At 35.7% G+C, this 17,221-nt stretch overlaps 1 protein-coding gene across 8 annotated transcripts in view; it reads right to left on the bottom strand.

Annotated features, from left to right (window-relative positions):
- Positions 1-17,221, bottom strand: part of CHRM3 (cholinergic receptor muscarinic 3) — a 257,815-nt gene that overhangs the window by 101,174 nt on the left and 139,420 nt on the right. Inside the window, exon 1 of one of the 8 annotated variants that reach the window (XM_031552386.2) lies at positions 10,312-10,590. The exons of the other annotated variants lie outside the window; for them this stretch is intronic. The gene's annotated coding sequence lies outside the window, so the exon portion shown is untranslated. Of the gene's footprint in view, positions 1-10,311; positions 10,591-17,221 lie in introns of those variants that run through there. 8 annotated transcript variants of the gene reach the window in all.

The raw sequence follows: 17,221 nt of genomic DNA on the forward strand, positions 1-17,221 counted from the left end.
AGAAACTGGAGCATAGGAAGTTCCACACAAATGTGCACAAGAACTTCTTTACAGTGAGGGTGACGGAGCACTGGAACAGGCTGCCCAGGGGGGTTGTGGAGTCCCTTCTCTGGAGATATTCAAAACCCGCCTGGACACTTACTTGTGCGACCTGGTGTAGGGAACCTGCTTTGGCAGGGGGGTTGGACTCGATGACCTCTAGAGGTCCCTTCCAATCCCTACAATTCTCTGATTCTGTGTGATTCTGTGATTCAGAGTTTAGGCTCTCTGAAGAAAGCATAGCATTCAAAATAACAGTTTGCAATAGCCAGTGGTCTGCAACGAAGAGCTGGTTAAGTAGATATACCCATGGTCATGCTCTTGCCAAAGGATTATGAATAGCATCCAAATTAAAGTCAAAAGTAGCAATTTAACAGAATAGTAATCAGTTAGAGGAAATAAATATTTTATATGCATATATTGAATTTATTGTATTTGATGCAATAACTTCAAATTTAACATTGTTTTTATGTTATAGCCTTTAAAACTTTCCATTGATTATAAAATAGTTTGTCTGACAATAATTTAGTCCTAATAATTACGTAGTTTTTCCCCCAGTGACTGATCAATGAACAGAATTAACTTTGAATAATCAATAAACAATTTACCTTCAAAAATACAAAACAGAAAATATACTCAAGGACCCACAATAGTTCCTCTGAAACTGAAGGGATACTGATAGATGGATTTGGAGAATATGGAAAACTTTAATGTCTTTGGAAAGATTAATTGAAGCATCTGGAATACATTAAATATCATTTGGTAAATCCTGAGATTAGGGAATTCTAAACCTTTCTTATTATGAACAGCTTATAATGTAATGAGTGAAGTTCTGTCTTTCCCTTTGTCCATATAAAGCAGTATTGGTCCAATGCCAGCACAGTAAGCTTTTGTTATAACCATAAGTATTATTTGAAAAATCTACCATGGATTAGTATCTTTATTGCATACGCTCACTTTAATCACATCCTAAATTTTACAGGCAGAAGGAGAAATTAATTTGCCATTCAAGGAAAGGTAAGGGTATATTAAAATGTAGGACATTTGAGATTGTTGATTAGAATGTTATTTTACTTCCCTCCATGTTTTATTTCTACGTAAAAATAAATAAATAAATAAAAATAAAAATAAAAATAAATGAAATAGCAGATAATAAGATGAAATTAATGAACGCAAACAAAAGAAAGAGAGGTAGGTAGTCATATCAACTGCAAGACAAGCACTGACTTTTAAAAAAAGTGCTTATTATTAGAACCAGTGTAAACAGCTGTCAGCAGAAATTATGAAGTTAATTCAGCATATTGACCACAGTGTACAAGATTCAGGAAAATATTATACTGTTTTGTACTTTCTGTTCAGTTCTGCAAGAGAATCATACAAGTTTGTCTTTCTTTTCACATTTCTGCTTTTAAACCAGAGCAGGGTATTCTGAACATTATTTCAGGCACTGAAACATGCCACATTGTTGCACAAGTGTTTATTCAACAATCCTGTTATGTACCAGCCCTGCCTTGCAAGAGCATGATTTGAATCTCATGTTCATGCCCAGTGTCCTGCTGACACCCGCTACTGACGTCCTAGTAGCAGTTCTGAAACAAGATATTTTCTACCTCCTGCGCTGATCTCCAGTTACAAAAGAAATAACGCTGTAACTCAGATGAGTTAATATAATATCAGTACTTAATAAGTCCTAACAAACAAAGCCAGATAACCACCCAAAAAATCCCAACAGAAACACTCCCAAAGGCAGTGCTTAGGCCAAGTTTATCTTTCATCAAAGTCCAGCAAAACAGTGGTTTAGCTTATGTTTTCTTAAGTTTAAAAGTGTTGTAATGTTATATAAGTGCATCTGGGTTTTAATTTTTTAATTTGCAATTTGAGATGGGAGAGCAGGAAAGATCAGTGGAAAGAAGATTGTTTTATGTATCAATTTTGTTTTAAGACCACAGCTTTCTCTTATTTGTATCCAGTGACAAATATACAAGTGCTTTATTCTCATTTAATGAGAGTGAAAGGGGTAAATATATTCCCCAGAAACTGAATTTCTAAAGCAAAAGGTTACTTGGTATCAAAAGCTGTTGTATCAAGAGAGGAAGAAGATAAAGAAGATGCCTTGATGACACATGAAAAACATGGATCTTGAAGAGTTAAGTACATTCAAGAATGTTTAAAAAATAAACATGAAAGGCCAATTAAATAAAACATAGGTGGTCTTCTAATCTGAAAAGGATCATGCCTTACATTGAAGCTAAGTTCAGTACCTAGTTTCTTATTTAACATTAGCACAACACAAAATTATGAAGAGCGGTCACAGAGAATTATTCACTCATGTAACTGTATGTAACGTGTCATGACAGGACATTTTCTTCCAAACAGAACTGAGAAGGAGTATTGAAGATACAAGGCTGGTATGCACACCAACTGTGTACTGAACTGCAGAATTCATTAGCCAGAAAGGAAAGCATTGGGCATGAAAGTAGAAAAATATATGTCTCTGGTTGTGCATAAAATCACAGAGCAACTTCCTAGCACAGTGCAACTCTGAAGTGCGTTAACAGGCACAGTAATTCTGTCATTCCTCTTCCTCCCAGACCAGGACCTACCGGCCCTCACTCAAATAAGTACCACTACTGACAGGGTTTCATTCCTCAACTTCCCTGGCCTGGCCAGATCTGAGCTGGTGGCTCTGCCTTGGCTCACTGGCACCGTGGCATGACCCTCTCAGCCACATGACCTTCCTGATGGCCAGATCCCAGTGGGCAGCAAACGTTCACAGAATCACAGAATGGCCAGGGTTGGAAGAGGGAGCTCACAAATCTCCAACCCCCCTGCCAGTGGCAGGGCCACCAACCTCCCCATGTAATACTAGACCAGGCTGCCCAGGGCCCCATCCAATCTGGCCTTGAACACCTCCAGGGACGGGGCATCCATAACCTCTCTGGACAGCCTGTTCCAGCACCTCACCACTCTCTCTAAAGAACTTCCCCCTGACATCCAACCTAAATCTTCCCTCCCTCAACTTCAAACATTTCCCCTGTCCTGCAGTTATCTACCCTTTCAAAGAGTTGACTCCCCTCCTGTCTGTAGGCTCCCTTTAGGTACTGAAAGGCTGCAGTGAGGTCACCCTGCAGCCTTCTTTTCTCCAGGCTGAACAAGCTCAGCTCCCTCAGCCTGTCTTCGTGGGGGAGGTGCTCCAGTCCCCTGATCATCTTTGTGGCTCTCCTAGTCATCTCCTAGTCTCTTAAGTCATAGCTGCTTAGTTTATTACTGGGCAAAGTTAATCCTCAGAATCTTGAAAACTCCAGAAGAGCCACCCTCTACTTGGCCAAGGTATAAGCTTCTAGAGGGAATAACTGAGTCGTATTCTTTGGAAAGAGATTACAATGTGGTTCAAACTTTATAGTTTGAGGTTGCAGATTGTAATTGTAATTAATTCTGGCTGTGCTCAAACTGGCTTTGACATTTTTGACATGTTATATGAAAGATAAACATAGGGCCTTGCTGTATATTTGCTGGACTTGACTTCTCAGAGACAATGAAAGCCTAAGAGAAGCCCGCAAATATTTTCATGGATTGAGACACTGCAGAGTAATTGACATAATTTAAAATTCAATGTGGTCAATGTCAGTGTTGTTTGCAGAATATGCTGCTTTAAACTAAAAGGTGTATTACCACACTAAAGACTGCCAAGGGACATTTGTTTATTTCACATCTACACTTAAGTGTACCAGTAGAGCATGAGATTAACCAAGATATACTTAATTCTTTATAATTGTTTTCTGTTCTAATGTCTAAGCTAAGCAATAGCTATCTGATTCCATTTGGCCAATTGCTCATTGTTGAAATAATGAGTAAATGTGCTCCATAAAATCAATGCTAAAGCTGGTTCTAGAAGTCCATTTTGTTAAACTAAAGCTCTAGAAGCTTTAAAAGTTACATGGGCAAGGGTAGTCTGATGATATCGGAGGTTAATGAGAGCTGCATAACATGAAATTCAGAGTTAGTTAACACACTGGCAGTACAGTTAGTCTGAGATACTGCATAGGTATATGCACTGCTAACTTGAACTGAACTCCCTAGTTGTTCAGAATTCAGTAAATCTAAGCCAGTTTGAGGTACATAAGGCACATTGTCTTAAATTATTACTTTGTTGATACAGTTTTCAATTTATCATAGTCTGGCAGATAAAAATTCTGCATTCTATTTTGAAAACAAAGCAACAGAAGTTTTACAGAACTTTTCCGGTTGCCACCACAGTCTTTCCACTTTTCCAAGTGAAGGTGGAAAAAATGAGTAACTTGCAAATTTTAAATTGATCTTTCAGACAAGCTATCCATATAGTTAATCTAATTTTTTTTAATTGGTGCCCTACTTCTCCTTACCTCATACATCAATGATATAAACAAATAAGCTTTTCACAGTACAACCGATTTATCCCTAAACAAAGAGATCTAACAGTAAACAATTACATCTTATGGTGCTGAGATCATTTTCTTTAATTACCATCATATGTTGTGGTAAATTATTCCTGCTACCTACAAGTAACAATTGTCTCATTTAAAGTTTTTTCTTTTCATTCTATTCCATACTGTCTATAAATGCAAATTTGGAAATGCCATTCATTAGTAAAAAATAATAAAATGTTAAATACAGGCATATGGTACATATTACCACAGTTTACATCAAGTAAAGTAGGTTACACAACATTAAGTAGTGACTGGCAGCAAAACAAAAGAATAATCCTAGACAGCCAAAGGCTGTAACAGAGAAGTGGATGTTCTTTTCTGATAATATAGAGTCACTGTCATTCTAAACCATGGACTTATTTAGACTCTCATGTTTATCCTAACTGTACCACTAGCCCCACCACATGGAAACCTGATTCCCTCTATAGTTATTTTTGCATATTTCAGTACAGATCTTCAGAGGTATTAAAACACCAAATTTCTGAGGAAGCTAGTGACAAGTAAAGAGATCCCAGACTAGTTATGCTCCTGTGGCCAAGAGAAAATGGATTGTCCTGCAGTGACCTCAACTCAAGCACAGTGTGCAGGTTTGGGCACCACTATACAAGAAAGACATAAAATTATTAGCATTGAAAGGAGGGCTGTGAACATGTTGAAGGATCTAGAGAGTAAGGTGTGTGAAGTGTGGCTGAGGTCCCTTGGCTTGTTCAGCCCAGAGAAGAGGAGTCTGAGAGGAGGCCCTGTGGTGGCTTATATTTCCTCACAGGGAGCAGAGGGCTCTGCTCTCTGTGACAGCAACAGGACCAGAGGGAAGGGCATGGAGCTGTGTCAGGGGAGGGTTAGGTGGGGTTAGGAAAGGGTTCTGCACCAGAGAGTTGTCGGGCATGGAACAGTCTCCCTAAGGCAATGGTATGACCTCAAGCCTACTGCAGTTCAATGAGCATTTGGAGAATTCTCTCAAAATATGGTTTGAATTTTGGGTGGTCCTGTGTGGAGGCAGGAGTTGGATTCAGTGGTCCCTGTGTGTCACTTCCAACTTGGGATATTGTATGCTTCTATGATTTCTAAGAGAAGGTGAAAATGGATGAGTAGACAGGGCAGAAACCATGTATTATGTGGAATCCAACTTTCTCTTGAAGTGTTCCCTTTTGGGGTTCTGGTTTTCTCTAGAGCAAAACCTGGATCAAATGTATAATTCATGATTGAATCTTCTCAATTTATGCAAATTCTGGAAGAGGTGATACTGCCTAGAGCATCAGATCTTGGAATCTGTCCACAGATGTATAAGCTGAGCGAGGGGAAAATTGCCCATTTCACCACTCCTCTGAATTCAGTCTGTTTCAGATCAATCCTTGGCTCAGCCACTTTGGCTAAGGTGTTGTTATAAAGTATTTTTTTAGGAAAAAACTGTAGTTTTGGATCAGAAAGTCTACAAATATTATTTAACTATTCAACTAAAGCAGCTGAAAATCATGCAGAAGTTCAGGCTGTAGAAAGAAGTATGTGTGATTGGCTAATCTAATCACTGGGGTAACTAGCCCTAACTCTAGTTAAATAGAGCTATCTCCTTTGGGATGTGCCCTTTTCTTCTTAGAATTTCTCTGCAAACATGGAATCTAACAACAGATTTCAAATAACTCTGCTTATAAAAAAAAAAACATTAAGAAAAAAAGGCAGAGGCAAGATTTTTCACAGAGATAAATACAATAAAATGTTTCTTAAAAAAATATGTAGCAAACCCTTAAAAAAAAATGTAGCAATCCCTACAAATGAAAAAAAATAAAGCAAAATCAAGTTTTCCACCTTTTTTTTTTTTTTTTTTGAGGCTAGGTTACTGTGTACTAGGTTAACGACAACATCAACAAAAAGCAGGGAATTGACTTGGGAATAAGATAGCATGCATTATATTTACTATATTTCCCAGTCATCTCTGTGGCTTTCAGAATTGAAAAGATAGAGAGTGAGAATGAGAACATGGGGAACATGGGTAGCAGCCCAATATTGAGATTTTCAATGGAATTTCACAGAAGCAGCTTCTAGTATTATCCATCAATTCAGATGAAAACACAGCTTTTGATGGTGTGTTGATTTGTAGTAAGCACATTAATCAATTTAGCATATCTACATTAAAATGATGAATAAGAAAAGCAGGAAAAAGATTAGAAAAGCTATGACTACCTGCATCCTCAAAGTTTGAGGACTAACAGCAGCACAGTTCTCTGTAAATGTGATAATAATTAATATCCAAAAGATGCTTCAATATTGCTATGGGAAGGGCAGTGTTAAAAGAAATCAAGAACAGTATCTGGCTAGCAATCAACATCACCACCATAACAAAAAGAAGTGCTTTAAGTTTGCAAACACTATTGATTAGAAGATAAGACTATATATTATGATACAAATTTAGAAACGTCCCTCAACAATCCCCGATTAAGAATTTTACCATATGCTCAACTGTTATTCTATTTCAGCACTTGCCGTAGAAAATAGTTTACTAATATATATATACATATACTAATATATATATACTAATATATATATATATATGTAGAATGATTGATTCACACTATATCTCTACTGTAGACCGTAGAGATCAGGAAGGACTCTTGAGTATAGCATCACTATCAGTGATTTTGTTTCTAAAGACTTCTGAGGAACACTACCCCAGAATTTACTTTTCAACTATTAAAATGGAGCAATGACTGGTATAAAACAGCTTTAGTTTCATGTCATGCAATTTTCATACTACAACAAGCTTATCCCCTTGTACTATTTGCCAGCTTGCACATGCTAATGCAATTTGTTCTATGAAATCATGCTTTTCACATTTCCATCATGTTGATTTTGCAGCATTTCTTCTTTGCAATATTGATCTATGACAATTAGCTAAACAACTTTAAAACCACTGAAACTTAGAGCATATTAGCCTCTGCCTACTTGTCATGTACCTCTCCAGAGGGCTGGCTAACCACAACAACAGGTACCTTGATGCTGATAACTGCAGATAACAGAGCCATGCTTCCCTTCAGACAGCTGCGCTATCAAGCTCTTGCCTACTGAGAGCCAATCTGAGGAGGCAATCTCTCACAGTTTATCCAAGCTTCTTATTCAGTTACTATCAAAAGTTGCAGATAAAAGTCATCTGTACTGTTCTGAGATTAAAAGTGTCATACAAATGTTCTGCTTCTTTCAGTCTATTGTTTGTGAAACACATGTATAACCTCATTCAGTCACTGTAAGCCAGATGTCCATGGTTTTCTAAGGGATGTGTTAGCCTTTATAAGAGGGCTGATTGTGTTTGAGTTTTTTTCTGATGAAAAATAGATAAGGAGGACTATCCAGATCACCCTGGTTTCTGTAAATCTGCACAAAGGTGAGAAATGAAGGAATGCACATATTTTCCCAGGGCAATACCACTGTTGCTACTCAACTGCTTGTAGTAAATTGGGCAGAAAAATCTTGGATTTGTGTCACTCCCACTGGCACAAAGCTGTTTGAACCAATCCTGATCTGAGCAAAAGGAAATGAACTTTTCCTCAATCATCCAAAGGGGATGCGCTACTCGAGCAGTGCCACTACACATACTGTACCTTTAGGAGCACCTGGTAAATCACAACATTCTCCTCTCTGGCCTATTCTTTACTTAGAACTTGAGCACAGCTATTAGTGACAGCTACTAAGTTTGGTATTAAGGATAAGTAAACCCTCAGAAACAATATTTTATTCTAAAAATAATCTTTTTTTTTTTTTTTTTTTTTTAAAGTTTAAACTCCCTTAGGCACCTCCAAAAATCAAGGAGCCAATTTTATTCCCCCCCAGAATTTTTATGAAGACACTACTACATCTTTCTTATAAATACCATAACTACATATAGTATAAACAAATAGAGTAAACAAATACATCAATCCACTTGTAGTCTATTTTCTTATACAAACGTACATATTTAATTAATGAAAAGAAAATTTCTGGTTATTATTTTCCATCCATGATAAATGATCACATAGAGGCTGAGTAGATAAAAATCTACACGGGTAGTTAACTAGTGATCAGATCACAGATAAGACTTGAAAAAGAAACAGTACTGAAGCCAAAACATTCAAGTCTCATTTATCCTTATCCTCTTTTACGATGGAAAATTTCTGATACTCCTCGGATGATAAATGCATCTAGATGCATCTAGGTTTTAAACTTGTAGTCACGTGAGCAAATGTAGAAACAAATAGATATACATCTACAAATACACTGATAAAGAAAGAAATCCATTCATCTTTACCTTCAGGGAACTTTGTAAATCTGAGATGTAAGAAATATTGCCTATATTTTGGGATTTTTACACTGGAAAATGAACTCAAATTTCAAAGCTATAGACTATTTCTGCTGCAAGTATTCTAAATGAAGAAGGACGAAGAACAAAGCAACTAATAAACAATTGTTTGTATTCTTCTCAAATACCTGACTCACAATACTCTTGGCTAAGTATTGACATTGACATAATGGTCATTCCTTACTCCCACACTGAGACACAGACAGTTTGTATACAATTCTTAAAAGCAGTGATGTAGAGGGATTTATAGACAGAGAAAATAGCTGTGAGATATAATCACTAATGTAGAAAAACCTAAGCTCCCTTGAAGCACAAGCTTGAATTTTGGTAGGCTCACCTCATCCTTTCATCGGAAGATTAAATTCTGTGTAGCACAGTATATAGAAGTACTCCAGTGGATTTTTCAAAGATGAAGTCCTGTCTTCTTTAAGTGTTGTTAAATGCAATATCTTTTCCTCTGATTTCATTTTTTTAATAAATCCAAAACGCTTTAAATACTCTTTTGAGGATATTTCTCTTTTTAAAAGTAGTTCACTATCCTTTGTCATGAATATTTTGAAGCTTTGTTAGCATAAATGATGGACATTATGATAGCATAAATGATAGATACTGCTGTCCTACTCCACAGGCAGCATTTGCAGAAATCAGAGCCCAGAAGAATACAGGCATTTCTTCAAACTGTCTTCTTTTCTTTAAATTGCCATAGCTAAACAGACTCATTTAAAAATGATATTTTAAACTTTCTTTAGAAAGATTAAGAAACTCCAACAAATACCCCACTAATTATTGTCCCTTTCCAACAATTCTCTTAGTCTCAGCAAACTAATAATTATGACTACTACAGTGCTTGAGTTCACATTTTTAGAGCTTAAACTACTAAAACATACTGCAAGCAGTCATAATTGCACGTGCACTATGCATTTAACTTAAGCATACAGTGATATCCAACTATATGTCTTTATACATTTTGTAAACATTTTGTATGCTTTGTCCTAAACTGACTTCAGCAAGAAATATACCCACTGTCTTCAGCAATTACAGATAATTAAAAAATTGCTAACAGAAATCTACTAATGCCAAATATAAAAATATGAGGCTAAAAAGAAAAAGGGGAGATAGATTGGTAGACCTGAGATTTCTAAGTTTTCTCCACTTAAAAAGACTAGTAAGAAAAATTGTTTGTCCTTATTCAAATCTTTTTTGATGCCAGCTGATGTTTAGGTGTATAACCCAAATAGTCCCCAAAAGACAGAGTAAAGATAATGGTCAGTAATAGTCACAATTGGCTGCTATTTAAAGGAAAAGAAATTGCTAGGAATGAATACAGTGTACAGTAAGTAGAAAAAGTAGAAAAGAGGCATTTTCTTGGGTAGTGTTTTTCAGACCACTAGAGCCTCTAGCTGTTCAAATTCATTTGTGAAGCCACACTACCGCTGTAGTAATTTTAGGGAAAGTTGTACAGGAGACATGATGGGAGCTCACCTGAAAATCAGAAATCAGCCTGAAAAGTCTTCTCTTGCAAGCTCTGTTGCTTGCAGCTCAGTCATCTAATGGTTATATAGGAAGTGTTCAATGAGTACATAAAAGAACTTAAGATCCAGATCAACAGATCCTACAGATGTTGCAGTGGAAAAATCTACAAGGAAATGCTAAAAAGTGGGCTCAGAGATAAACTGAAATAAATCTTGAGAATGTTTTGTCTGACTTCAGGTTACAACTACAAGCAGAGGACATTTGAGTTATTGAGTCCTAGTTGCCATGCTACCAAGAGCTTTGTTCTGGGTTGTACAACTTCCCTGTCAAAGCTCTGCAATACCCTGTCTCAGATATCCTTTGGGCATATACATATGACATATATACTTGACATTTATATATATATAATATATATATATACATACACGAATAGATACTCATATATATTATTCTTTATAATATATATATATATATGTGACATTTTTTAGAAGTTTTTGTTAAAACTCTCCAGCCTTGCCTTGCATGATGTAAGAAAACTTTCTCCTGCAAAAATACACATGAGAAGTGTCGTCTTCATATTCTAGCATATTTTAGTAGTTTTGACTTGCCAGATGAGGCCGGGATATAGGGAAGCTGGTACACCAGCGGATGCCTGACCACATCCCAGGCTGCTCTGCACACTGTGAGCTACTCAAGCTGTGGTGCACTGAGCAACCCTGGGTTTTAAAGGTTTGACAGCACTTCAACCTTCTTGTCCTTGGCATGGTCAAATAAAGGCCATGCAGTATGCCTCTGCTGGAGCCCTCCTCCTTTTACCCTTCTGTATGAACTGAACTAAAAAATGCAAAAAATCATGGGAGAAGCAAAAATTCATGAAAGGAGGAGGAGGAGAGGGAGGGGACGTAGTCCCTTGCTGCCAGTCCTGCCTCCTCATCCTCATCATCCCCACTCCAAAGAGAAGGAGTTTCAGTGCTCAGGAGACACCAAACAATGTCCTGCTCTGACCACATATCTGAACTTCAGATCACATCTGGTATCAACATAAGTTTCTGGCATAGCAAAGCTAAATGTTGCTTAAGCGAAAGCTTTTTTAAGCAACAGTCTAACCTCAGCTTGCTGTGAATATTTATTTTTTCACTGTGTTATCAGAGTTGTTTTTAAAATAAACAACAAAGTTGTTTTTAGATTATTTGGCCACAAAGATTCCATAAAAAATTCCATAATTAATCTAGCTGCTGGTCAAGGTTCAAGTTTGTGATCAGCAATGCCTATAAATTTCTTGATGACATCCTTTCAACCTTTGCTTTACTTTACAACCAGAGATACATAAACTATTACAGATGTATTAACTGCCACATGTTGGTTTTCCAAATACTTTTCACTCCACTTTGGAAACAATCCTTTTTTAAGTAATTAATCATTTAATTAAATTGAGAGAAGTTTGAAATTGAAGAATCGTAGTGAATCATTCATTTTACACCTAAGATATATAAATTCCTAAGTGCCATTCATCACTTTGTCAGTATTGTTTCTCTATTAGCAATATAATATAGCAATAATTGTAAGAGATGGAGTATTTTTTGTGGGAAAATGTACACACATGCTACTAATTTCTTCTTAATTCCTACAGTAAATTTTAGGAACTTCCCAACAAAGTCACTACAAGCTATAGCAAATTTCCTTCTAAATCTTCTCTCATACCAGGGTATCAGCACATTCTGTAAGGATAAACTAGAACCTACTTATTCTGTCCAGAATCAATGAGCTTCCATCAAAGTCATTTACTCCAAATTCACTAAACAAGGAGAGAACAAGGAGAGATTTTAAAATGCTTTGAATGAATGCTAAGGAACTTCTTTTATTTTTCATCATACACAAACTTCTGCATTAAATTACATTTAAATGAATACAGGGGCTGACCTTGAGTCTGTGCAGTTTGAAGAGTTGCTATATCTTAGGGCATTGGCCCTAGGCACCTTATTTGGTCAAATCAGCTCTGCAATAACATTCCAATAAAATGCAAGCATTTTTCAGGAGATATGTACTGGCATGAAAACATAACCTTAGTAATTCACCCAGCACTGAGCAAATCAGCACTGACCATCTTGCTCAGTGCTGACTGTGAACTCTCCAGCTTTCATGCACTCCTAATACAGCATGCCCGAGAACTGAAGATAAAGCTGTATTTTCTAATCATTTGTTCATCTATTGTCTAAAATGGAAAAAGGCAGAAAAAGTACCATAAATGCAGATTCTATTTTTGAACCATTTCCTTTCCTCCTATGTTCTCTGCTTCAAAATAGACAATGATAACTAAATCTTACAATATTATCTGTAAAGTCAATGACAAAGGATGGGAAAAAAGAAAGAAATGAATCTGACATAATCATGATATAATCTACTTGCATAATAAAAACTACTTGCATACATTTGGAGAAAGTTAGAAATAATACAGAAAAAAAATGATTACTATTTGAAACAGTATAGTAAATTTGGTACAGAGATTCTTACCTCCACAATCATGCAGTGACTGTGTGACACAAGGAAGAAAAGTTATTTTTGATATGCAGAAATACAATACTGAAAAAAGAAATTTTCACAGTGGAAAGGAAATGTAAATGATTTCTAAGTACATACAATGAAGTTGTAAACTTATTTAATACTTAATGAATATCTCAAAAAATATCCCGAAGAAATAATTTCTTTAGACCTCTGTGACTAATCCTTCTTACATTTCTCTTAACAATTTTAGGTTCTGAGTCAACAAAGTCAAAATTCAAGGTTTTGAGTCAAATGTTCTATTACCTCCCTTCCTGCAAGATTTACTCAAGCTAACCTGAAACCTTCAGGTAAGTAAGTTTTTATTCAATCCAGCATTGGCTTAATTAATATTGCACTCTAAATGTGCTCTTTAAAAAAAGAAAACATTTCATTAATTAGAGAAAAATTTGTGTGTAGTTTTTTTTTTAAAAATTTTCAATAATGCTAATACTTAATTGGAAAAATTTGTTTTCCCATTTTAAAAAATAACTTGAAATTAATTCATATGAAACACAGAGTTTGTTTTAAGTTTTAAATGGGAATTAGCAGCTGGTTTAAAAATGACTCTAAAACAGGAATAAGAATGTATCCCTTATGGGACTGCCTTGCTTCTACTATATAAGCTGCGTCAGCTTCTGTAAGCTTATATGTGCTTAGATCATTTCTACAGATAACCATATTGAAAAGCTGTGAATATCAGAGGAGTCTGGCACTACAGATTTACTGTCTTGTCTTCCTTGCTGTTCCAAATGATAACCTGATCAAGTTCCGTCTGGATGTCTTGCCACAGGGTGAAAAAGGAAGAGAGAATAAATCACTCTTAGAATTAAGTAGTTCTCTGAGGTATTCTAAAACCTTCCTAGTACTGATCCTATCATCCTCTCTTGGAAGTTATACTATCTTTAAATGCTTTAAAGTGGACTACCATATTTAGATCCTGTTTGAAACTGAATAGGCATACAATTCTAGCAGGAAAAGAAAGGAAACTGGATGTATAACAAATCATATTTCTACACACACACAAAATACACTATGCATGTATTTACAGAATATTCTCTCTCTATCTGAATTACTTTTATAAAGTAGGGAGACAAATGGATTTCCTCCTGTTCCAGTCCCCGAATAACAGTTACCTCTGAGAATAAGCTGGGAGAAACAAGCTGTGTGGTTTGGATGAGTAGACTAAAATATTCTAACAAAAGAAAGTCTAGTGCTCTCCAGTTGTGATACAGAACTTCAGGTTAGTCAAGAGTCTGTGTCAGTTTGAGTTTGTTTAAAAGTAGAAAATCTGCCAAATAGGGATGGTCACCAGAAATGAAGTAGTGAGAAATGAAGGCTGGTAAGCGAATAAAGCTATTTCAATCAACTGAACAGAAAGACTTGGAACACAGAATGGGAAAGAATGAGTCCTGTTATAAGGACAATACTTTTAATTTTATGTGTGTGCATGTGTGTGTGTGTATTCAATAGAAAATAAACTATTAGAGAGACAGTAAAATACTTCCAATTAATGGAAGTAATGTAAAGTTCAAACTTAAATCCCTTGAGGATTTTACTGTTTTACTTAGCTTAATGAAATTTAAATTGTAAACAGAATGGTTTTGTAAACCCCTAGAGAAATGTATTTTATTTATAATGTATTTCCTTTGAAGTGGTTATGGAAATCATGCTCTTCATGAATTCCATGAATCTCACATACCACCTACAGCTGCAAACTAGTCAGCCCTTATAAGTTAGACATGACCAGCCTGGTGAAGTACGTGACTAGAAAAGCCAAGATTATTTTTTTGTTGTTGTTATTGCCAGAGGAAATAGAAATGTGTAATTGTGAAAACTAACAGTCTTCTCCCAAAAAAAAGATACTGAAAGATTTTCCTTGCAAAAGTTGGAGTTTCTAGAGGGAATAGAATTCAGACATAACCACTCCACTTGAGTTGTTAATGTATGTAAGGAAATAATTGTTTACGCTGAATCCTACAGGGAATTATATCTGAGAGCAAATATATTTTGTACACTTCAGTTTAAATATCTAAATAGTTCCATCATTCATTTAAGTAACAAATCTAATCCTAGTATAAAATGTACGCTTTCTCTCAAGATGCATATTACAAATGATCATTTTGTGTCACCTTTTTTACTCCAAGGAATTCAACTATTCTGTTTCAAAATAAATAAGCAAAGATGAATGAATGAGCTGAACACTAGCCTATGTTCTCCCTCACCGTCAAGAGCAACTACTTAGACTTTGTTAAATAACTAGAAACAAAAAAGAATTTGTCTGTAGAAAATTGATTTCTGCCGTTTATCATCTGTTTAAAACATTATAGCATTCATTGCCTTGTGAATGACTCATTAACTCAACACACAAGCTATAGATATAGAATGGTTTAAACTGTGATGCTTCCCCTGAACTAATGTCAATCCAAGTCATTTCAAGGGGGACTCTATAAACAGGAACTAAACAAATAAGCACTGAAAGATCCGGCTGATCGTACAATTGCTTACAGCATAAACTTGTGACAAGTATATTCACAAATTGCATACACTTTGCATTGGTTAATCCTTTTTGTCAAACTTATTTTTTTATTTCTAACCTACTATCAATTTCTAAAACTAAGCGAACAAGTAAAAATACAACAATACAAGACATTTCCTCTGGCTCTTCCTAGATCAGAAATGATCTAGAAAGTTACCACAATTGTCTTAGACTTTGAACTTTGCATTAGTGAGTCATTTTGTACCACAAACTTCGCAAACATCTATCTTTTGCTAAAAGCTCCTAAAGCACAAGCATCACTTGTGTTAAATGACAAATGCCTGTCACAACGACCATTACCCTCACATTCAATGTAAGATTTTATGATTCTGACAGCCCAAAAAGCAGAGCTAATGTACCTTTGCTAAGCAAAACAATGCTGCTCCTCTCAAATAGTATAATGTGTTCTGATGAACTGACGAACTCTGTTTAAAGCACTGCACGCTTGCAGGTGGTAAAGCACATTATTTAATTATTTCTTCACATATGTAACTCCTTAAGAAGTAGCACAACAGCATAAACATAAAGCAATCCATTAGATATATTTGCATGAATGGTTTTTGTTATTGTTAAATTAGTAGCAGGAAAAAAGAAAGCTATGTTGATATAAACTGGATTGGTGCTTTAACACTTTATTATATGCTCACTGTAATCCCAGTGTCATATTATAGTCTAATCAACAAACATGCTTACAAGGGGAGAGAGATGTGCACTGTAACATTTGTAGAAATGAATTATATGACTTGGACTCTTTTCTTTTTACTTTTCTTTTAGGGTATGACTAAAGATAGTTAATTCCAGTCCTTTTGGAGTACTCTCAATTTCAGCATCAATTAAAACATTTCTTGTTGAATAGCAATTGTGCCTCTGAAACCGAAGGACAGCATTTACTGCAGACTCGGTATCCTCTCCAGCATAATGAATGGGATTTCTTCCTGGCCCCTTAGCTCCAACCCAAGGAAGATTTTGGATACTCTAACCAAACAACATAGATTTCTTTTCCATCTAGAGCTAGCAACTCACTTACAAATACTGACAATTTCAATTTAATTACTTAAACAGAAATGTTTTCAGGATTTTATTCACAAAGACTAACCTGAAAAAAAAAGAAGCTACAAGCCTTTACCATACTCAAAATCTGTGGGGGGGAAATAAATAAATAAACAAACAAACAAATAAATAAATAAATAAAAATATCTAACTAAAGCTGGAAAATGGCCAACACAACACAAAAGGCAAAAACAACTATAATCAAGTATGGTGAACTGTGTAATATTGCTCAAGACACTATGTAGTAACTTCAGAATATGAAATTAGAGGTTTGTCTTGATTTAGGATGTACATGAGCTGCTTGTTGCTAGCTTCAAAGCTAGAAAGATTCAACCAGAATGCTATGTAAATGATTTCCTGAAATGACTTGATTAGAAGGTTTCTTTAGACAAGTAGAACTGACTGACTGAAATCTCAACACACTCCAGCAACAATCGCAATAAACTGTCAGTGCCACAGTCCCTCAAGTGACTATGTGAGAAGAGCAGTCTTCCATGTAAGGGGTGTGCCTACAAGTGTAAATAAGACCATATAAATCGCTGTTACATAATTATGTTTCATTTCTACACAACAAAGAACAAAGTACAAATCAGCATGGAAGAAATGTGAAAAAAACACCAAATACGACAGATATGAATGTCTCAGCCTACAAAATCACAATTAATGTAAACAGTTTTAAATACCTCTGCAACTAGATCACAAAACAGTGAAACATGCAATGAAGAAACCAGACAACTGCTAACAAATACTAGCAATTTATCTGGAAATATCTAATTCTTTGCCTAAGTTAAT

This window comes from Meleagris gallopavo, chromosome 2 (genome assembly GCF_905368555.1).
Source record: "Meleagris gallopavo chromosome 2, MGAL_WU_HG_1.1, whole genome shotgun sequence".
In the NCBI taxonomy this organism is placed as follows: Eukaryota; Metazoa; Chordata; class Aves; order Galliformes; family Phasianidae; genus Meleagris; species Meleagris gallopavo.